At 45.0% G+C, this 24,206-nt stretch overlaps 1 protein-coding gene across 1 annotated transcript in view; it reads right to left on the reverse strand.

Moving 5' to 3' along the window:
* Positions 1-23,292, reverse strand: part of LOC144829539 (synaptotagmin-like protein 2) — a 739,182-nt gene extending 715,890 nt beyond the window's left edge. Inside the window, exon 1 of the mRNA XM_078688777.1 lies at positions 23,071-23,292. The gene's annotated coding sequence lies outside the window, so the exon portion shown is untranslated. The remainder of the gene's footprint in view (positions 1-23,070) is intronic.
* Positions 23,293-24,206: the final 914 nt, after the last annotated feature.

Here is a 24,206-nt window from a genome sequence, read left to right on the forward strand (position 1 = left end):
TCCAGACACAAAATACTGGCCGCAATTTGCAACCAGTATTTTTTGAGCCAGTGTGTAAATTTGTGAATAGGCCTTTGTTCTAATATGTTGGGTCGCAAATTACCAATTCCTAGTGGGTTCACAATTCAACGTACCTCATGAATATTAATTAGGTCGGTCACAATTTGCAATCCACTAGGAATCACAGCCATGACACTGATGGTGGCCTGCTGTGGTCAGCAAACCCCCATGAATGTGAAAGCTTTTAAATTAGGTATTTTTTATTTTAAAGAGTAGGCAGTGGTCCATAGGACAATGTTTTTGTCATCATTCACAAAGAGAAACTTCTGTTTGTGGATTGCTTCCCAGTTCCTTTGCGGAGGTGGTAAAACATGAATGTTCTGTGACCAAATGCAGTTGCAAAACATTAATACATATCATTATGAATCGTGATTTGGAGGGGACGTTCTAAACACAGACCTTCCAAATGATGATTTGGTCTTTGGTCGCAAACCCAAATTGTGATTTGGTAACACGTTACCCAAGTGCAATTTGTGGTTTGTACATACAGAAAAGCTTTTTTACGGTTGCAAACAGTACGAGTCTGTGAATCCTGTAATTACATGATGTAAGATAATGAAGTAGTTTTGGAAATTTAATGTAACGAAATTATGAAAATTACATCAGCTAATACCAGGATGATTCCAGGTGTGTGTTTGTGTGCACACCGGGAGGGTGGGACTCACTGAGGTGGGGGGCGTGTCTGTTGCTCTCTCTCCTCCCTAACCCCCTTTTTCTTCTGGCTTCTCCCCCTCTCCTTCCCTCCTCGTTGTGCAGGTTGGGTTTCTGGGAAGGAATACGGTCAGGTTTGTATTAGTAGTTTAGTTCGTTTGATGTCTTCTTCTTAACAATACATGTTTTATATGATGATGTGTACGTTCATTTGCTGCTCAGCTGGTCTTTAGGTGGGTATGTATACAGGCAAATTGATGACAGTAGCAAGGATGGGATGATATCGAACCCCGAAAGCTGTAGTTTTGATATTATTTGTTTTATAAAGTGTGACTGCTGCCTTGCACCTATAACTATACCTAAGCCAAATACTCTACAATACCAGGCTTTGTACTGTACTATTTTCAATAAAAACATGTTTAAAAAAAAGAATTATGTCAGCAAAATTTAAATTTCACCCAGGCCTAGTAGTAGTGACCTGAGAGTTGTGCCTATAGCAGGGAAAGTTTCATGTTTTGGCCTTGATGTTTACTGGCTAGACCCCGATCAATATGCAACAAGTTGGTACTGTCACTAGGATATTTGGGGCCTTTTGTGCTCCTGTCCTACTCTAAGACATACATTCAATGTCTTTTGCCTCTGTGACTGCCAAGACTCGCCCGAGAGCTACCACCGAGACATCGGGACAGCACAAGAGTTATTTGTTTTCCTATGCGGCAGCCTGATTCGTTATATGAAAGCAGCGCTGGAAATATAGTTTGCGTTTATAAGCAGCTTCTCTCTTCTTTTTTTCCCTAAGAGTACTTTTCCCTTCTGTGCTGTCTCCTAATTGGTCAACCACCAGCCTTTCTTCAGTGATACTACAGCCATCAGCATCCCTAAAGGGCTGTTGTCCTAGTGATCTGAAGTATGCTACAACCATTGACCCAAGTAACCAAGTAACAGGGAGAACGCAGCGAGTCAGACTCCCGTGCTACCTCTTGGAACCAACAGAAACCAGATGTGGAGTGTCCCAGGGATCCTCCCTTAGCCCCATCCTCTACAACATCTACACGGCCCCCTTGCAACCATCGTCAGAAAACACAGGCTTAACTTTGTCTCCTACATCAACGACACCTAGCTCATCCTCGCCCTCACCAAAGAACCCAACATCACCAGACACAACTTCCAAGAAGGGATGAAAGCTGTCACCACCTGGATGAAGAAGAGCTGTCTGAAGCTCAACTCAGAGAAAACAGAAATCCTCATCCTTGGCTCCACCCCCTCCACATGGGATGACACCTAGTGGTCCCCTGCTCTCGGACACCCCCCCAACAAAAGAACCACGCCCAAAACCTCGGCATCATCCTGGACTCATCGCTCACGATGAACCACCAGATCAATGCCGTATCCCGGCCTGTATTAACACTCTCCGCAAAAACGCTCAAATAGATCCCAACCGAGTCCAGAACAATGGTCACATACGCCCTCCTCAGTAGCAAACTGGACTATGGCAACACTCTCTATGCTGGAATCAACAAGAAACTCCTCCGCAAGTGCCAGACTGTCCAGAACGCCGCAGCCAGACTGATCCTAGACATCCCCCGGCACAACCACATCACCCAATACCTCCACGTTCTCCACTGGCTCCCCATCAAAAGACGAATAACCTTCAAGCATCTCACTCATGCATAGAAGGCCCTCCACAACATCGGACCATCACACCTGAACAACGGCCTCTCCTTCCACGCACCCAAGAGACACCTCCAGTCAGCTAACCTCTCTCTAGACACCATTCCATACATCTACAAGACCAGAATGGGAGGAAAGTCCTTCTAGTACCTCGCAGCCAAGGCCTGGAACAACCTCCCCCTCCACATCCAGCAAGCCCCTACACTGCTCCAGTTCAGGAAGGACCTCAAAACCTGGCTCTACGATTGACCCCAGCATTCAAAGGAGTTGCCCCCCCTCCCCGCCCCACCACGCCCCTAGTGCCCTGAGACCCTTGAGGGTGAGTAGCTGTGCTTTACCAACCCTGATTGACTGATTGAGTAACTTCAGCCTATGGGTAAAGGGGCGCTTCCCAAGTCCAGATGTACAGTATTACTTTACCATACACTGGCTCAGAAACCAAGGAAGGTGACAAACAGTCCTGAAAGTGTAGAAAAGGAGCCAGGAACATACTTGGCATGTGCCCAAAATACATATCCTGCTTGTACAGATATTCCACGTGATACTGCCTGAATAAACCCATTTATAAACGAGAAAACTGCAACAGCGCGAGTCAGGCGGTGTGCAGTGATAACAGAAACAACAAGCATTAATAAAGCCAATAGTCTTTGCTTTTATATCATGGACACGCACAAATGTACACAATGTATGAGTGCACAAGAAACACAGTCAAAGTCCATATTTTCACGTGGTCCAACAAACATGCAAGCCCCAATGAACAAAGACCAACACACATTTCCACAAAAGCCAACGCCCATATAGGGACCCATGGATACAGACCAAAAATATGTTCTCCTTTTTAATGATCAGAACATTAAACACATACATACAGCCATCAAAGTACACAGGTCAATAGTCATGCATCTTGAGTGTGTACATCAGGATACCGCTGGCTGTTGAGCATCTGGGGATCTTCGAGCGAAATATAGTTTCTGGAGCAAAGTGGTATGTGCTTTACAAAGAGTGCTCTGCATCAGGGGGCACAGGCTGATGTGCGAAGGGGGAGCACAGTGATGTGCTGTAGGAGGAACATGATGGCGTGCGCCAGGGCATGTGTGCTACCTCCTACCACTTCTGTACCCCTTTATTTGCCCAACAGCAGTTTGCCTGCTGAGACCTGTTAACTCTATGATTTTACTACTATGAACAAAACTACAAATCCCCACAACGCTAAGTTTTATAGGCTTAAAAACTGCCTGTGGATTGGTTAGTTGGCAGCTGTGCATTAGACAGATGGATGGGAACTTAGGAAAAACATAAAAGGCGCTTCATGAAAATGCGATACGTTTTGGTTTGTTAATAACTTTATTTTCTTCTATATGGTAAATGTGGCATGGGTTTTTGCTGTCTAAAGTACTCTCTTCTTTGTTGGTAAGCCACATTCTGAAATGTTTTCGCTCCACATAAACATGATCTCATATGAAATGAATCATGGCAACGGGGCAAATGAAAGAAAACAGAGACTGGCTGAATGAATCATGTTGTCATCTGGCAATGTACTGTCTGACTCGGTGAAGAGGGAACTTCTTTCCCACCAGTGCCAAATCCAAGAACAGTCAATGCTGTGGAAGGAATACCATGCAAAGCAACACTCGAGTACTGAGGAATGATGCTGATAGCTAAGGCTAAGGTAGCACAAGCCAGCAATTCCACTCGTCACACCAGAGATATGTTAAGAATTGCCTCCATCGGGCTGAGATATTGTGACAATTGTATGACAACCACACATGCCGAAACCATGCATAATGTTGTAAGTAGATTAAGTAGGTAGCAGGACACGTCTTCAGGTTATTAAGATAGATTTATTAAGTTAGCACAGCAGAGCAGTACACCTCGCCAGCTGACCAGACCATCAACTGACAAGTGTGGAACCTCCAAGTACAAAGTAGAATGCACATAGGTGTATTGGGAGGCTTAAGAGGTGTGAACACAGAGAAAGGTCTAATGACCAAAGGTGGCCATGTTGCGAGGAGTATACGTTTACCACACATGCCTTAACCACGTGGTCTTTAAAACAACCGTGTCTTTACCACACATGCCTTTACAACAACTTTCGTGGTATAGACATGATTGGTAAAGTTATATGTATGGTAAAGATCCAACCCGGGCACTCCCCTGAGCCCGAAAATTCGACCCTACTGCGGTGTAATCTACCCACCCCAGCCCTATTAACTACCCTAACCCCTACCCTGTCCCTAAAACTTGACCCCCCTAGCGCAAAAAACTACCCCGACATCAGCACCCATGCCCTGAACCATAACAAACTGCCCCATAGCCCTGAAAAGTGCCCCTTTTCTGCCCGCCCTGAGCCCTAAAAATGACAACCTAGCCCTGAAAACTGCCTCTTTCCCGCTCCCTAACCTGAGCCCTAAAACTCGCTCCCTAAAAACGACCCCGATCGAGCCCTAAAACCAGCCTACCCTTAAAACCTCCACCCAGCCCCAGCCCAACGTACCCAGCTGCATCCCAGTCCGTCCTTCCTACCGCATGCCTCTGGTTCCTCGTCCCGCTCATCTTCTAAGCCAGCTAGAACACCGACTGCCTTAACCCAACATATGCGTGGTTAAGGCATTTTTTTAAATGTATTTATTTGAAAGGTTTTATATAGCGCTGGCTATGCCCGGAGGTATCAGAGCTCTTTACATGAGTATCAGATCATAGTTGCAGGTTACATCGTTACAAAAGTTACACAGTTGTTAGAGCATAGCTACATAGTTACATGTTAGGTCGAGACAAACAATAAGGACATATGGGTAAGGGAAAAAGCAGGGAAGGGGAGAGATTCAGGGGAGGGGGTAGGAGCAGGGGAAGTAGACAGCGAATGAAGGAGAGAAAGAGGAGGGGGAGGGTGAGAGACACAGCATGAACGAAGAGGGATAGTGTGACGGGGGTACAAACCGGTAGACGATTGATAGCTGCGTCCAAAGTCCAGTAAGCTGTGATCCCAGGGGAAGTGGTATCATTGCCCCAACTCCGTTGTGAGAGGCTACCTTTACCCAGTGGACTCTCTCAGAGGTGTCTCTGAGACTCCAATTCCTACCTACTGGATCCTTCCCCAAAAAGGGGAGAGGGAGTGCTTTGGGAAGGGGCGCCATACCATACTTCAAAAGTGAGTGGCTCCCTTGGTGCTGTGGACTCTCTCAGAGAGAACACTGAGACTCCAGGGTATAAGTAATTGGATCTTTCCTCAACAAGGGGAGATGGAGTGCTAAGTTAAGGGGCACAAGGGACAGGGGGCTCGGCGGCGTAGCAGGCAAGGGGAGAGATAAAGGGGATTGGGGATAGGAGCAGAGGAAGTAGACAAAGAATGAAAGAGGGGAAGTGGTAGGGGAGGGTGAGTGAGAGCATGAAAGAGGGGGGTGGGTGAAGGGGGCACAAACCGGTAAACGGGTAAAAACCTCGTCCAAGGTCCGGTAAGCTGTGATCCCAGGGGAAGTGGTATCATCCCTTTACGCAGTGAACTCTCTCAGAGAGGTCTCTGAGACTCCAAGGCCTACCTACTGGATCCTTCCCCAACAAGGGGAGAGGGAGTGCTTTGGTAAGGGGCACCATACCATGCCTCAGCTGTGCGTGTTTCCCTTGACGCTGTGGACTCTGCATATGCGTGGATATTCAGGCATTGTTCAGCTTACAAGGAAATGGGACGCATGCTTAAGACCGTTTCCCATTTTGACTACTGCTTTACCTGTACATTGTCATGCCTACAAAAGCACTGTCAAAGTCAATCAGTCTGGTTTTAAAGTGCCAATACACAGGCATGCACACATGCAACAGTCTGTTTGTGATGTTTCTCGGTGCAACCTCGTTCTGTGCCTTTTATGTATGGGCATTATATTTATTCAAGAACTGCCTCAGCAGGGGAAGGGTGCATTAAACTCAAGAGTTTAAAAGGAATAGAAAATGGTCTGATGAATCCAATATGGTGGGATCAGTGATGGGCATGTGGTGTTTGTTTATGAAAATAAAGGCCAGGGTAGAACCTTATTGTGGGTAAGGAAAGTGCACTGTTGTACTAGGATATTTTATGGCCAGACATATTTTGGAGGGATGGCACGGTGTCTTCTTTTTCACAGTGGAGGAAACCTTTAATAAAAACCTTTCTAATGTTAGGTGGTTAATATAAGATATTCAGCTTCAGTGGTTTAGGAGTTATGTTTGTAATCTTCACTGCAGGGCATTGACATTGGGTTTAGTTTATTGTGTTAATCTGTTTGCATTTAGGGAGCGGCTTGTGGACAAAGGCAAACCCTCACCAGTTCCTTGGAGGATGCAGTATCCTTGTGGTAAGAGAGTTGTTCAGAGGGTGATCAGAACCATGTTTCGGTTAGCTTAATCGCCCCAGGTCAGCGACTGATTGTAGGCATATGCAGCGGCTGCCGGCAACATTACAATATGATGGTGCGCGATGCACAAAACGCTCACCATATATGCTGGCTTGTTGGCATGCAAGTTCTGGATGTAGTCTCCTTCGTCCTCCTGGCGCACTCTTCTGCGCTGACTGAGGCGGAAAGGGAAGGACTTCCTTGTACAACGTAAACCTAACCAATCCTGTAGCTGCACCGCAGCTCTAAGATTGGTTGGAGCAGGCTAACCCAGCGCTCATTTTGAGGGTGGGGGCCTGCAGCTGCAATCCCTCAGTTGTTTCTCAGCCCTGGGATTGCAGGCTCTGAAGTGTGCATGTCAGATTGGCCAAGACAGCTGGCCAATCTGCCATGCACGCTGGATTAATAGTGCAATTGCACTAATCAGCCCCACCCCCTGCCCTCGCGATGTAATAGCGCGAGCCTTGTACACATTATAATAAAATGGTATTTATTACCATTTTATTAATGTGTGTGCCCGCGGGACTCGCAGCAGGTGGGGCGATGCTCCTCTGCCATAAAGGAGGAGCCGCCGCTGCTAATGCGTGGAAGCAGCATTACAGACCCCAGACCCATGGGGCAGACGTCAGCTTGGTGAGGTGAGTAGGATTTTGGTCACTTTGCAATTAGGTGACTCTCCTGAGGTACATGGGTAGGTTAGTCAAACACTGGATAAGAAATCTAACTCTGGAAATTGTGGTTATTTGATGTGTTGTGGGACCTGTGACCGCAGAGTACTCAGGTGTGTGTGTTACACTATAAGAAATGTGTGTGAAGGAATGCTCCAAAGCATTGGGATTAGTTTGACTATTGTGCTCAGGTGCAGGTGTGGCACACAGGGTGTAACAGAGGGAAGGTTGGACAAACATCCCCCTGCAGTAGAGTGCTGGTGGAAGGAAGATGAAGGGTGCTCTTTGCAAAGTTTCTAGCATCTCTTTCAGGTGGTCTAGTTTCATTTTGATGTCAATCACTTAATTTTGGGGAGTGGATAAAAGTGTGTTTTTTTGCCAGTATTAAGGATATCATGAACTGTGAAGCAAGTAATTGCATGTCTAGTCTGAACAATGACTACTTGTTGTCCTTCTGTGTCCTTCAGTGGAGAAACCATTCCAGTGCTATTTTTTGATGCAGCTGTAATGGACCCGTGGATTGGCTGACAGGGAGGCTGCATCAAGGAGAGGTGGTGGAAACCAGAAGAGCTGTAGTCTGGTCCTTGTCAGTATTTTGATTTGGCTCAGTGTAGGAGAATCTTTGTTCCATAGGTTTATGCTGCCATGATGGTGTCCGGATTCATTTCTGGGGAGCAGAAGGAGTGATATTGGCATTGTGGAGGCTGGTGCTCTAGTGGTGTAATAGTCAGTCCAGATGGTGGGCATGGTGTCAGAGTTGTTGCTTCTAGTCGAATCTTGTATGGACTTCAGGTATCAAAAAAATTGTGATGAGTTGGACCGATATGGTCCGATAGTTTTCTTGGTTCTGACCTCTGGTTTACGCCCGGCCCCAAGGGCTCGGCACCAAGGGCGGTGACTAGTAGGCATGGTGAAAAGCTATCTCTATTCTTTGACGCGGCCGGCCCGAATGGGTTGTAGGCAGAACGCTGTGTAAAAGATTGATGAGAACGCAGGCCATGCAGGCACAGTATGTTATTGCATTTTTTCTGACGCGGCCGGCCCCTTGGGGGTTGTAGGCTTATCGCTGTGTACATGTCACCTTTTCTTTATGCGTACTCCCTTTTGGGGGGTGAAATAAAAACAGACTTTGAATATAAAAAAATTGTGATGAAGATAGGGAGCTTCATAGTGCAGGACTGGTTCATGACATTCCCATTTTCATACAGAGTGATGTGTAGCGCAGGTTTCTGGTTATGGAAACCTGCGAAAGCAAGTTGACCCCTTATTGATTTGTTTCTGTTGTTTGAGACTAAAAAGAAACACCATTGCATAGCAGTCCAGGAGGGTATATCCTTAGTAACAAAAAAACATAAGGCCAGTTTTATCATATTTGTCACAGATTTATTTTTTCGGGGTTGGTTGTCAGGGCATCTCTGTTTGTGGTTCGAGAAAAAATATGGATAGACTGAGGATGGGGTTAGGTGCGTGGGGCGAGTTGATAGGATCTCTGATGTGTTCTTAGAAGCATCCTATAGTCTGATCCTAATGAAACTCTTTGATTTAGATGTAGTGCCTATATTAAGATCATGCAAAGGATGTGTAGGCTCTTGTTGCCGAGAAGCAGATTCAGTATAAAATGCTTCTATATGCAGCCGTGGGGTATCAATCAGTACAGAGAGAAAATGTATATAAGCAAGCATCAAGAATGAGTACTAGTATGATCTCATAATTGGCAGACAGCACAATGAGGTGCCTAATCACCTCTGGTGCAACATCAGCATAAGCATGAAAGCCCTTCAGAAGGACAAATCACAGTCACAGACAAAACAACTGTAAGTGCCAAATCACCTTTGGTGCAAGTGCAACGGAAACAGGACTGTGTATTACATGAGCAAAATCACATTAGAATGCAAAGTCACCTTTTATAAAAATGTCATCAAGAATGTGGAAATATTTTTATAAGCATAAATTACTAAAGAATTAGATGAAAAATCACATCACAACATTTGAAGGGAAAAATCGAGGAGCAAAATCTCATCATAATAAATTAACAAATCACCTCCATTCTCAGAACCCAGCATCCCACCCCATCACTCGTTGACTGTATCTTTGCCTTTTGACAATATGTAATGCTCCACTGTCTTGTGGCTAGGTTGATGCTGTGTAAACACAATTTACATACATACATTTATTTGCAAAACCACACTTAAAGCAACATCAACAAAAGCGTGAACGTTTGTAAGAGCAAAAATCCCGTTTAGGTGCAAAATCACCTTAAGGTGCAAAACTACCATTGCGCAAAATCAGGAGGACTGCTGAAACACATTGAGGAGCACAAATCACACTTATGAGCAAAAAGCCATTGGGGTCCAAAACCACAATTAGGTGTAAATGAAGCATCTCTGTGGTATTACATGAAAGAGCTACATCGTACTTAGGTGAAAAATCAGATTAAGACTCAAACTCGCCATTGATGCAGTATCAGCAGGAGTGTGGAATCGGTCTTAGAAGCGCAATTGACATTTAAGAGCAAAAACACATTTAAGTTCAAAGTGACAGTTGCTACAACATCAACTTCAGGAGCAAAGATGAGCACCAGTGGGGAACATCCTTTACAACGCAACTTTTACCACGCACTACCATTACAACACAACCATTACAAAAGGGCGCTGTAGGATAGGGAATAGTTTAATTTTCAATCCAACACCTTCCCTACTATCCACGGGGACTGGAGTTGGAATAGAAAATTAAACTATTCCACTATCCAGCGCCCCACAACGCAAAATTGCGGTGTAATGGCATGCGTGGTAAAAGCATGCGTTGTGATGTCATACAACCGCCCCAGTGCAGTACAGGGGTACTGGCTTCGCCGTCTATGCGCCTCAATGGGTGGTAGGCACCCACAGACAAGCAGGCTGACAGCCTGCGGTTAACACTGAAATGTAAATGCTACTCCACCTTGATCAAAATGTGAAAGATGCTTTCTGCAAGCAATGACTGAAAGGGGAACACCAAAAATCCCTTCCTCTGTGTATGTTTTGCCTGTTCATGGCATATGCTCTGGCAACCGGTTAAAGACGTAAAAAATACCCGTAAACTGTAGTGTAAGATTTCTGAGCCACTTCGCTGGTGTGCGCACGTCGGTTGATGTCTCTGTAAAGCTTTTCCCAGTCTGGGCAAATCAGTCAAAGGCTCTTTAAAGCACCACGTGCCAGCCTTTACCTGATTCACGCATTGATAGAATGTGCTTCACATTTGCTGTATGCATAAAGCTGGAGCTGTAATAGCAGGCCACAAGTATGAAGCCCCGCCCACATGACCATTGCCAGGTGCCACTTGTGTACCAATGTGTATACAATCTGAATTTAAATGGTGTCTTCCTAGCCCACTTATTGCATTTACTTTTCCACTAGAGTAGGATCAAAGGCATACGGCTAGGGCACCCGGTAATAGGTTTTGGGAACTTGCCACCAGTCTGTTTCCAGCTTTTGACAACTCGTAATGAAGTCAAATCAACCTGTGACTGAGGCCAATTGCTAAGCAGAGGACAGATTGTTGCACGGGAAGAGGAGACGTGTGCTCAGTCTTGTGACAATGTTTGGAGGCAGGCTTGGTGAAACAGGAGGAGGAGTGAACACCTTGGTTGTTTGGGAGGATTCCACACTGAAAACAAGTCGTATGACTGACCTCACCGTCTCCTTGCACCCAGTCCCCTAGAATCCGTGCCCTGCAGAAAACCGCGGGCGGTGTCACCTTGAAATAAAAGAGCCTCTTGTTTTGGGAGCATCACTGTCACCAACAGAGCCTGAGGACAGGAATCCGAGCTTCAACACCACACGGCGTAGGGAGAGCCTGCCTTTGTAGGGACACTTCCAAAGAATTCTTAGTTACAGCAGGTTAACTCCTACCAACAGGCCTGCCGAAAGGACTTCTGGGAAACCTTCATAAAATACAAAACTAACTGGTAGTAAAATAAATCTGCATCCACTCTCTCGACTTTTGAACACAATTCCAGCAAAAGACCAAAATCATTTTGTTCACACTGTAGAGTTGAAAAGGCTATGAACACGCGCTGCCTTCACCCGCTGCAAGCACTCCAGCAGAGGCATACCGGGTTTCGTTTTCCCTTCTTATAAGGAACTCAGATTCTACTGCTATGGGGTTCTGTTCACACACAAATGTGTCGACAAATTAATCATAAAATCTATGACTTGAATACACTCAAGGAATCACAAAATGCAATAGGCGTAACCCACATCAAAGTGTATGTGATATTTACATCACATTTTTGGCGACGAGGATGGGATGTAAATATCACAAACACTGTGATGTGGGTCATGAAATAGATTTATTCATCAGACAGGAGCAGCTTAACAACCACTCTGCTCCGAGTACCGACTTCTTGCTAGATTTCAAACTGCCCTTAACAGAACACTATACAAAGAATGCATAACGAAGAACACAGGGCGCATGCTAAGTACATGTCATATAAATAAATAATGAATACAACACGTACTCATGGACAATTAATCCAACAGTACATTTCATACACACTTCCTGGCCACCAGGAGTACTTCAGGGAATTATCGGACATATGCATACTTTGATGTTCTGCAAGGATAAAACATATTTTCTGTGGAAAAACATATTTCCTTCCAAACCCATGAGTTATAGGGGTGCACCCTTTCCTTTCACACTCAGAAGATAGTCTCGTTTCTGAAAAGATTACATTTCCTTATGCCTTCAGTGTGGGAACCACCCTGCATACTATTATGAATCTGGACAAATATACATGTCTGTGGGTGTTCACTAGACTTGGTATGACAAATCCCCCCATGCACAAAGCACAACTCTCGTTTTTGCTCACCAGTGGTAAATCTGATCTGTGGGTGCAAACGGCCACTGCTCCCAAGTCTGTCAATCAGGGTGAGTGAATTTGCACCTCCAGATCAGGTTTTTTGCTCAGAAGATTCACTACATTTTGAATCAGGCCCTTGGTGTTTACCTGGGAGTGTACATCCCTGGATGTTAGTGACGCTTATAATCATTTCACATTTAGCTCATAAACCGGATTTGTGAGTTCTTTTGTGTGCTGGCTGCCTTTTGAGACAACACTTAGAAGAAGCTCATTTTGTGGTGTGGCACTGAAAAGCATGATTCATTCATACACATCACGAGCCAGAATTCAAAACATTGATTCTTAATCCAGGTGATCAGATACAACTTTAAACAAAGCAACAAATCCTACAGGCTGCTAGCTGTCACGACCAGGTAGGCGTTTGCCTTGGGGAGTAAACAGGAATCTACACCTGTCTTTCGCTCGCCTCCAGTTTGATGCCACCCACACACATGCCCTGGGACTGTGGACTTGGGGCTGCATATCCGGGCTGTTGGTATACCTGTTGCATATGTAGCAAACATTTTCTCTACGTGTAGTTGTGAAAGGAAAGAATTTTACATTCTTTTTATTTTTTTAGAGTTTTATATAGCGCGAACTAGACCCGAGACATCAGGTATCAGAGCGCTTTGCATGAGCACCAGTTTTGTTACATGAGGACACATTCATTTTTTTAGGTACAGGGAGATTAAGTGATTTGCCCAGAATCACAGGATGTTGAGCGTAGTTGCCGGGACTCGAATCCGGTTCCCCAGCTTGGAGGTCGACCGCTCTTTGTTCATACTTTTTTTTCACTGCCACTTATTGTTATCGCAGGCCTACAGGAGCATCAATAACGCAGCAGGTGTATTGGGCCCAGCGTGTGAGGGACCCACTGCACCCCAAATATACCTATTTTTACTCTCAAAACAGTGGATGGGGGGCCATTGTTAGGCCTGAACTACAGACAGCTTTAGCTCACCAGACTCAGGTTTAAAAAAATCATAATAAAAATGCAAACCTATATTTTTATAGAGAGGTTTTTGGCCAGCCCTCTTCATCTGTTGTCTGTTCAAGTGTTAGTCACATTTTGATTCCACCCAAGCATGACAGAGTGTGTCAGACCACTACAGTCATTGGCTGTCTTCACTTTGAGTGATTGCATTTTGCTTTGTGCCAGTGCACATCCACCTAAAATGTAATCCCTCAGGCTAGTATGCCTATCTCTGCTTCCATGCATGTTAAAATTAATGTTGCTACTCCACTGCAGACTGATCCCATCTTATCTCTCTTGAAGCCTTAAGCTGTATCCCATGGTCCAGTACTTAATTTGTAAACAAATAAGTACCAAGGCTCTCGTCAGGAGGCTACTGCAGCTTGCACCACACATTGCCCCTCCCAGCGCTGCCAATGGCACAGTACCAGCACAATTAGTAATCATCACACTCCTACAAGTGTGACAATTCAGTCCATACCAGGCCCCAAAAGCTATAAGAATAGCTTGAGGCACAGTCAATAGTAATTTTTTTATGTATATTGAATTAATAAACAACTGTTGTTGTGCTCATCTTTAAATTAGACAGACAGCACCACCATGTGGTGGACTATGAGAAGCATGGTGTTGACAATTAAGTGCAGGTGTCGAGCGCCAGAAACCACTGGCTTACATTAAGCACTGATCCCACCCCGATACCTAATGTTCCCGTTTTCATTCCCAAATGTGCCCTTTAGGGCTACTGCTTAGTGCATACAGGAAGGGATATTCTCTAGTAAACTGCATGAGGAAGAATACGAGCAACTAAAAGTTATTGTTAGCCTAATAAAGGTATAATCTCTGAAAATAACATGTTTAAGTATTTTGCATAGCTCTGTTTTCCTAATGCTGTGTATTCCTTCCAATGTTTAGGTCTGGCGTGAGCCAAAACCTTATCATTTTACTAATATTATATGTGTAGCATAGTTAGTTATAGGAGCTTTTAGCTAGCTATCTTCATCTATTGTTTTGATAATAAGGCATTCACATTTTTCTTCCACCCACTACAGCATACAGCATAGGACATTGGGCCCGACCACTTCAGCCACTTGCTAACTTCACTGTGAGTCATGGCATTCTGACGTTTCGAAAGGACCACATCCACTCACAATGTAGTTTCCTTCAGTACCAGGAACTACTGTAGCAATGTGTGCTTTCTGAGTCCAAAATATTTTTGCTTGTAGCAATTCTTTTTAGACTGACAAGTGTTCCTAACAATAACGTTTGTAATGAATATATGATGATACAACGAATTCCGTTGCAACGCATGCCTTTACCACGCATGCGTTACAACGGAATTCGTTTAGCACGCATAAACCTTTCACCGACTATTTGCGTGGTGACGTCATACGTCGTGAAGAGAAAACGGCATTTTTTTACCGATTTCTCTTAATCGACTCTGATGCCGACGTGACTTAAGGTGAGTTGTTTTATTTGGGGGGGAGACCCCCCCAAGCCCCCCCTTTTTTTTTTTACTTTTACCACATATGCCTTTACTACAAACATCGTAGTAAAGGCATGCGTGGTAAAGGCATTAGTTGTAACCACGCATGCGTTGTACTGCATGCGTGGTTAAAGATTTCGGGGAAACGGCTTCGTTGTAAAAGCCGTTTCCCGTTTGTAATAACCATGACAAAACAAAAGCACAGACAAAGCCAAAAAGTTAGCAGCCAACATGAAGACCTTTTGGGTTTGCCAATGCTTCTTGAAACATAAGAACAAGCATGAAAGCCCATAAGAACCAAAGCTAGCAATAACAATGGATAGAGACCAGGGAACTGTACCATGTACACAGATTGTGTCTACGTTATCTGCTTACGCTCAGTTACATTAACAGAGCAGTACTGAAATGTAAGGATGTAAAATATTACAAACTAAAGAAGTGTGGTGGCAGTAAGTCATGAAGGGCATCTTATCCACACTGTTAGATCTGTCAACCTCAGGGTGGCCTCCCCCAAACCGTTTGCCTTACTCCTTCTGTTTTTGCTGAATTTGTTTTTGTTTGCCTTAGGACTCAGCACCTCTTACCACTACTAGCCAGTGCTGAAGTGATTCTGCTCCCTCCCTTAAACATAGTAAAACTGGCTTACACCCAATTGGCACATTTAATGTATTTGTAAGTCTTTAGTAAAATGGTACCCCCTGGGGACATGGCAAGTAATTTAAATGCTACAAGCTGGCATGCAGCACTGATTGTGAGACCCACTTAAGTAGCCCTTTAAACATGTCTTAGGCCTGCCTTTGCAGCCTGTGTGTGCAGTTAAAACTGAAATTTCGACCTGGCAAAAGAAACCCTTTGCCAAGCCTTAACCTTCATTTTAATGCATACAAAGTATCTTATAGGTTAGGCCCTAAACATCCAACAGGGCACGGTGCATTGTATTTAAAAAGTTGGACACATACTTTTAACATTGACATGTCTTGGTAGTGAAACACTTCTAAATTATTTTTTCACTACTGAAAGGGATGCCTCTCCCATAGGATAACATGGGGTTACCTTATTACATTCAATAAGTGAAAACTTTCTTTTGGGAGCAGGTAGGAATGTAGAGTTTGGTGTCTAAAGAAGTGTAATTACAACGATATTTAATGGTAAAGTTGGATTTTAAGTCACAATTCTGAAATTGCCACTTTTAGAAATTTGCCATTTTCTTGACCCAACCATTTGGTGACTGCAGTCTGTATCCAGCGTCACATGGCTAGGTGTAGCTGGCAGTTGGTAGTTGTGTATTGATCCCAGATAGTGAGACAAAGGGGGAATAGGTGTTGGCAGGATGAGCCATCTCTGACTTGATAGGGGGAGGAGCTCTCACCTACCATACTTTTACATTACTAAGTCTCTGCCTCAGCACACTCACAAAGGGGTTTCACACCAGTCTTTTGTGCCCCCAGGCAAGCTGGGGACAGGGCAGGGATGCAGGAAATTCCAAACACATTTGGGGTGAAAACCACCAGCACCTTCTCCTACTTCAAAGTTGGCACCAAGTACAAATATTGTACCCTCAGCTCCAACTCTTCAGTACACTTCTGGGTCTGTGGAAGACTCAGAAGGACTGCTGTTCTGCTCTGCTGTTCTGCTACCTCATCTCGAAGTCAGGACCACCAGAGTTACTCCAAGGGCTAGTTAGCTGGCCTCCTGGTCAGAGCCTCTGGGACAGAAGGTGCTCCAACCACCCCGAAACAAGCACCTAAACTCCGTTTTCTATGAGTCTTTGCCCCAGTGGTGTCGCCCCAGTGGTGTCACCCCAGTGCTGAACCCTTGGAAGTGGGCCTGCAGGGGCTCTAGCAGCCCAACTGGGTCCCAGCAGAACTGATGTAGTGCAACGCATTGCCTCGGATTGGAATTGCTGCTGCGTGGTGCTTGCCAAACACAGGACCTCTCAGCTCCTTGGAGCTGCAACTACAAGATATCCTCGTTGCAGGATCTCTCATCGCAGGCACTCGAAACTGCTGTTGCGCAACGCATCCTCGTCACAGGACCTCACATTGCAGCTCCTCAGAACAGCAGCTGCACCATGCATCCTGAACAAAGAATCTTGTATTGTAGCCCCAAGCCTCCTCTACGCAATGCATCCTCGATGCTGGACCTTTCACTGCTCCGCAACCAGGCTTTACAGTCCTTTTTTAGCGGGCCTAACTTGGTTCACACTCCATCACATTCAGCCTCAACTTGTGACTTTGTCCCAACCCTTCAGGAAGAGATAACCGCAGTTGGTGCTTTGTGCTTTTAAACACTATTTCCACTTAAGATTTTAATACTGCATATCTCCGGGTCTACTGATTAGATTTTTGTTGTTTTGGTCTCAAATGATTTATTACATTTTACTCCATTTTTCTACATTGGGGTGGGATTTTTGATGTATTGTGTTTTCACTTTTTTACTGTTTAAAGTGCTGAATAAATGCTTTACACATTTGAGATTTGCTTGTGTTTCACCCTGACAAGAATTGTGGTTGCTGCTTGAGTACAGTTTCACCTCCCCTCAACCAATAACCCTACACCCACACCCCTTGTTGTTATCTTTCGATTTTACATTACGCTCCTGCCCTCTTAACTTCACACCAGGCAAGAACAGAAAATGCATATTTTGTTTACCTGATACTGCCCTTAATACTTTTTATTCCATGCTTGTACTGTGCCACACCTGATCACACGGTTTAATTCAAGGCTAGCTCAGGCTAGCTCTCAGGGTTTGTTGTCAAAAACATTAGAGCTTATTTTTTTAAGTTCTGCAGAGAAGTCTGATTTTACTTTTCTAATAATCAAACAAGACCTCATGCCTAACCCTGATACACTGGCCTGCCCCTAGACCCATTCCTCTTCCCAAGAATCGATGCCAGTAATTATGACATTGCTGTCTAGCACAGATGCAGTTTGAGGATGGCAAACAATGGCATCCTCACTATGAAAAACAAGATGTTTACTTTTTTATTTTGATGTTTGAGGGTCGCTTATAATTTCCAAACAAGAACTCTTGTTCACAAATGTTTCAGGATATAGGTGGTTTATAAATAGGTTTAATCAAGGGCTTGGGCCGGTTTTGTTGGTTGTTTTACTCTTAAGTTTTGTGAACATCCAATAAAGAAATAAAAAGATTGTAATACATCTGGGACTGTTTTACCTAAAGTGAGAACTGCAAGTGTTAATTTAAGACATGGTCTCTGCCACAGTTTTGGACTAGCTGGCGTCTAAAATAGCCAGGGAGCTGGAACTGCACTATTTTACCTTCTTGACAGTGGTAAATGGTGCCTTTTCAGGGGAACTTTCAAGGCATGTGCTGCTTTTGGCTGGAATTGTAGCAACATTTGTAGAAATATCTAAAGTAAGCAACATAACATAACACAATAACATGCACAAAGCAACATAACACAATCCAAATTTATTAGGGCACAATACACCAACACAGTCAAACAAGATGTAACACACTAACCACAGTGCAACAAAATTTCACATTGAAATAATACAGCTGAAAAAGACTGCAATGTAAACAACAGAAGACATCCCCATCACTACAAAATGCAGCACAAAACACATGTAGAAACATTCATACTCACCACCACCTCCAGAAACCCGCTTTCATAATACACCAAACATTGCCTTAACTTATCACCATAGCCATGAAATATCCCCAGTCCTAAATGTTTTGTGAGCCAGTCCCAAGTGACCTTCACAATTGCTGGCAAGAGGCCTCTTATGCAATAATTAACACCTGGCACTTTCCTTTGTTGGCGCTGTTCAAAGTGGCTGTTTTGAATCTCACCAGCTACATCATTTTCTACCCTATTTCTCTGCCAAAACATAGATAGAATAAATGAACGTAGGACTTCAATTATACACAAAATCTAAGATTAGACAACCCTGTGCAGTAACTAGCTAAGCAAACTATAATCATAAGAAATGCCATAAAGGGACCCGCAGAACTGTTCAAAGCTGCCAGCATACCGAAAACCATAACATTGTGTCTTTGTCTCTCACACTTCATCACCCACCACATTGCTACACACTGTGTCCTATTACATGATAATGGCACTTAGGTGGTAATCACATACAACATCAATCTATTGGGTGTTTGTATAGCACGGCTACTCACCGGTGAGGGTCTCAAGGCGCTGACCTTTAAACATGAAAACACTTCTCACATAGGTTCAAAACAAGGACAACATCCTCCCAACCTTACACATTCTAGCACTTTAACCATGCAGGCAAGTGCTTGAGCACCCAACATAGGGGTAGTAGGTGCTATATAAATGCTGCAATACAATATAATGCAATTGTGTCATGACTGGTTAAGTCAACGTGTTTCTCTGATGTCTACGCTAATAACGCCTAAAAACGCAACTACTTTTTAAATGGAACCCTTTAAGCAAACATTTGCCAAATTCAAAAGCCTGTTACTTGAACCTAGATGGAAGAGTTGGCACTCCTCAGCAGACAAGCCTTGCACATCAAAGTTGCCACCTTTGAACAGTGCAATAAAGGCACATAACAGTTTATGAACTTTTAAATTACCAGTAAGTAATTGAAGTATTTCCACTATTCTATGTAGTAAACCTGTAGTCAGGCAAACACATGCTTATTATGGAAGGTGAAGTTGAGGCCTATTGGCTAAATTGTGTGAAGATCTGGATTTATGGCTATGGAGCTAGAAGATCTTGTCTAAGTGCCTCATTGTGAGCTACCATTTATTTATATATTGTTGCAGATTTATATAGTGCGAACTCGACCCAAAGGTATTGGAGCGCTTTACATGAGCACTGGTTACGTTACACAAGGACACATTAATTTTTTGAGTAGGCACCGGGAGATTAAGTGGTTTACTCTGAATCACAGGTTGTGGAGTCAACACTGAGGCTCAAACCTTGGTTTCCCAGCTCCAAAGTCGGCAGTCTAGCCGTGAGACCACATCCTCTCCCCATTGAGTTGGGTACCAAGAAACATCTGTTATTCAGCACCAAGATGCCTACGGGTGAACGTGCACTTTACAAATAAACGTTATGTTATGTAGTTTCACACCCGGCGCTACCTCTACCAAGGGATCCGCAATTACAAGGTGCAGGATTACAGGGCCCTACTGAGTACAAAGTAGCAAAATTGGTGTTTGCGCATCAAATCCCACATGTTTTTCAGCTACTCTGACATGCTTTTCAACCATTCTGCTCCCTTTTCCAAAAGCAAATGTCACCAGGTTTCTCCTGGAGAAATGTGAATGGGGAAGGGAACCCTGAGGTCAGAGCTCCTACACAACTCAGCATCTCAATTCAGCCTTAAACTAATTGTGATGTCCATGTTGGGAATACTGTAATTTTCTTAATGAGGGTCAAAGTCAGTGAAAGATATGATCTAGAATCTGAACTGTAACAATATATGTAATACTGGACTAGCTAGGAGAAGATGTGGTCTAGTGGCTAAGGAGACTGACAACGTGGTCTAGAGGCTAAGGAGACTGACAACGTGGTCTAGTGGCTAAGGAGAATGACAACGTGGTCTAGTGGCTAAGGAGACTGACAACGTGGTCTAGAGGCTAAGGAGATAGACAACGTGGTCTAGTGGCTAAGGAGACTGACAACGTGGTCTAGTGGCTAAGGAGACTGACAACGTGGTCTAGTGGCTAAGGAGACTGACAACGTGGTCTAGAGGCTAAGGAGACTGACAACGTGGTCTAGAGGCTAAGGAGACTGACAACGTGGTCTAGTGGCTAAGGAGACTGACAGCGTGGTCTAGTGGCTAAGGAGACTGACAACGTGGTCTAGTGGCTAGGGAGACTGACAACGTGGTCTAGAGGTTAAGGAGACTGACAACGTGGTCTAGTGGCTAAGTAGGTTATAGACGTGGTCTAGAGGCTAAGGAGACTGACTATGTGGTCTAGTGGCTAAGGAGACTGACGACGTGGTCTAGTGTCTAAGGAGACTGACAACGTGGTCTAGTGGCTAAGGAGACTGACAACGTGGTCTAGTGGCTAAGGAGATAGACAACGTGGTCTAGTGGCTAAGGAGACTGACAACGTGGTCTAGTGGCTAAGTAGGTTATAGACGTGGTCTAGAGGCTAAGGAGACTGACTACGTGGTCTAGTGACTAAGGAGACTGACGACATGGTCTAGTGGCTAAGGAGACTGACAACGTGGTCTAGTGGCTAAGGAGACTGACAACGTGGTCTAGTGGCTAAGGAGACTGACAACGTGGTCTAATGGCTAAAGAGACTGACAACGTGGTCTAGAGGCTAAGGAGACTGACAACGTGGTCTAGTGGCTAAGTAGGTTATAGACGTGGTCTAGAGGCTAAGGAGACTGACTACGTGGTCTAGTGGCTAAGGAGACTGACAACATGGTCTAGTGGCTAAAGAGACTGACAACGTGGTCTAGTGGCTAAGGAGATAGATAGCGTGGTCTAGTGGCTAAGGAGACTGACAATGTGGTCTAGTGGCTAAGTAGGTTATAGACGTGGTCTAGTGATAAGACAGGCTGATGATGTGGTCCAGTGGGTAAGGGGGCTGATGATGTGGTGTAGTGGCTAAGAAAGCTGAAGATGAGGGCTAATGGTTAAGGCGACTGATTGCGTGGTCTAGAAGCTCAGGAGCCTGATGACGTGATCTAGCAACTAAGGAGACTAATGGCGATTTCTAGTGGCTAAGGAGATCTGGTCCAATGGCTAAGAAAGCTAAAGAGGTGGTCTACTGGCTAAGAAGACTGATGATGTGTTCTATTGGCTAAGGAAGCTAAAGATGCGGTCTACTGACCAAGGAGAACGATGAGGTAGGCTAGTGGCTAAGTAGGCTAGCGAAGTGGTCTATTGATAAAACATGCTGATGATGTGGTTAAGGAGGCTGGAGATGTGGTATAGTGGCTAAGACGGCTGGAGATGTAGACTAGTAGCTAGGGAGGCTGAAGATATGACAGAAGCGACTAAGCAGGCTGGAGATGTCATCTAGTGGCTAAACAAGTGGAAGATGTGTTTTAGTGGCTAAGGAGTCTGATGACGAGATCTAGTGGCTATGGAGTCCGATGATGAGGCCTGGTGGCTAAGGAGTCTGATGGCGTGGTCCATTGACTATGCAGACTGGAGATGTGGTTTAATGACTGAGCAGGCTAAAGTCGTGGTCTAGTGACTAAAGGCACCGATGCTGTGCTCTACTGGCCCATATGGGATGCTCTAGTGGTTCACTTACGTGATGTGGTCCAGAGGCTCATTACAGTAAAGATGTAGGTTAATGGCTAGAATGTCAGTAGCTGAGGTTTAGTGTCTCTAGGGGCAATGTGGTCTGGCGGCTACATTTATAGAAGAGGTGATCTAGTGCCTGAGTGGGCAGAAGAAGTGCTCTAGCAGCTACATTTATAGAAGAGAAAGAGAGAAGATGTGGCCTAGTGGTAGTAATGTGCGGTCAAAGGGCTAAGCCGGGTGCAGACATGGACAAGGGGCTGAGCTGGGGAAGGGTGAGGTCTACTGGACAGGTGAGGTGACGCTGTGGCATAGTGACCAAACTAGGTGCACTTATTGTCCATGCTGAGTAAATATGTGGCCCAGATGCTCGTCCGTGTAAAGCTGTGGTCTAATAGCTATGTTTAGGAGTATGCAGTGCTTGACATGGAAAAATAGAAAAGCAGGTACTCTGTAGCAGAGTACCTGCTTGTTTCTGAGACGTGCCAGTACTCTCCAATTAAAAGTATTACGTCTCTCTGTTGAAGTGTCGCTACTCTTCCTCTCAAAATAAAAAAGTGCTGGTACTCAATACCGGGCAGTACCGGCCCATTTAAAGCCCTAGCAGTATATGGGGCGAAGTTTTCAAATAGAACCGGTTTTGAATCTCAGCCTCCCCAATCGACCAAAACTGTTTTCATGTGAAAAAGCGAACTTTCTCCCTGCGCCTAATTTTCCAAACCCGTCAAAATTAGGAGCGTCTGATAAACAAACCACAATTGCAGAGTTGTGTTGAAGATGATAATTATTCGAACCATTCCGGTCTGACTCGTAGCGCCTAGAAGCGCTTCAGCTAGCTGTTGTGCCATATGGGAGTCCCCCCTCACTCCCTGAACACGTTGTCTGCTTAGCCTTGAACAGGAGAATCATATTGTTCACTAAGAGCTTAGAAGTGAAGACAGTTCGCAGGTGAAACGTATACTCATCAATGCTCATGTCTACAGGGGCACCTGTTCTGCCTCCGTCTGCAGCCGCCAAGCTGGCAGCGCTACCTGTGGCAATATCCGCCTCTCCACCCGGACAAGAGCGCACGGCACCTCCAGCCACACTCCCTTTCCACGCACCCCTTGCACAGACCTGCTCCGTGGGTCCGCCGCGGCTGTGACTCTCCCTCACACCAGCCTCCTTCTCGCCCTCGCCCGCCTCCCTCGCGGGCTCCTGCGGTGAGGGAAGTTGTTTTGAAGTGTGGCCGTGCGGCGGTGGGGATGGATGCCTCTCTGTGCCAGGCGCACAGGTGCGCAGACAAGTGTGTCTCTCCCTCGGCTGCAAACTTTCATCCAATGTGCACGAGGTGCGAGTGACACCTCGCCCGGCGGGCGGGCGGCAAACCCTGGCCTGGATCCTCCCTGGGTCCGCGGCGCTTCCACTTTCATTTCCAGCGCCCGACCTGCAGGGCCGGTCTGGCAGCTTGGCTTAGCAAAACTACCTGGCACCTACGTGCACCTGTGGCACGGGCGGGCTTGGAATACGCGAGGCAACGTGGCACTGGCAGCGAGGCAGCCTTGGTTTACAATAATAATAATACTGTGGCTGGGCAGCTCTGGACGCAGTACCAACCCTGTGAACAGTTTGCAAAACTTTTGTGAGCAGTTCGCAAAAGAAATTGTGAATTGGTGATTTTCAGGTACCAGCATTTTCTATTTAAAACAATGCAGAAGACAGACAGCTTCATTTCGTACATTCTGCAACGCACCTTTAATGTCCTTTCTTTAAAATGCAACCTCGTAAATAACATAGTAATTAAGTTAATATAACAAGCTAAAGAAGATAATACCTAAAACTATTAAGCTCACAGCGTAAGTCTTGCGGCGGTTTAAGGACTTATATTATTACATAGGCAAGTCTGTCTCGAGGCTCCTGTGCAATCATGCATGACCTGACTGGATCTGTGCTTGCCCCAAGATCACAGGTTTATAACCTCGACGGTTCACTCAGACTTGTACCCTTTGAGGTTGGTAGAATGACTACTGTGAGCAGGAAAACATCAGCGTTCCTTTTTTTTATTTAAAATGTTTCGTTATTCATTTGAGATTTGGTATTTCTGGGTTGGCGAGTGAGTGAAAGCAAGACTGCGTGAGAGATTGGATGAATGTATGGTTGCACGGACGAGTGACAGAATGAGTGATTGGATGACGAATGAGTGGATGGGGGATGGGTGAATGAGTGCAAGGATATATATAAATATATATATTTTACCTTGCCAGTAGGTAGTT

Source organism: Lissotriton helveticus, chromosome 4_1 (assembly GCF_964261635.1).
Source record: "Lissotriton helveticus chromosome 4_1, aLisHel1.1, whole genome shotgun sequence".
NCBI lineage: Eukaryota > Metazoa > Chordata > Amphibia > Caudata > Salamandridae > Lissotriton > Lissotriton helveticus.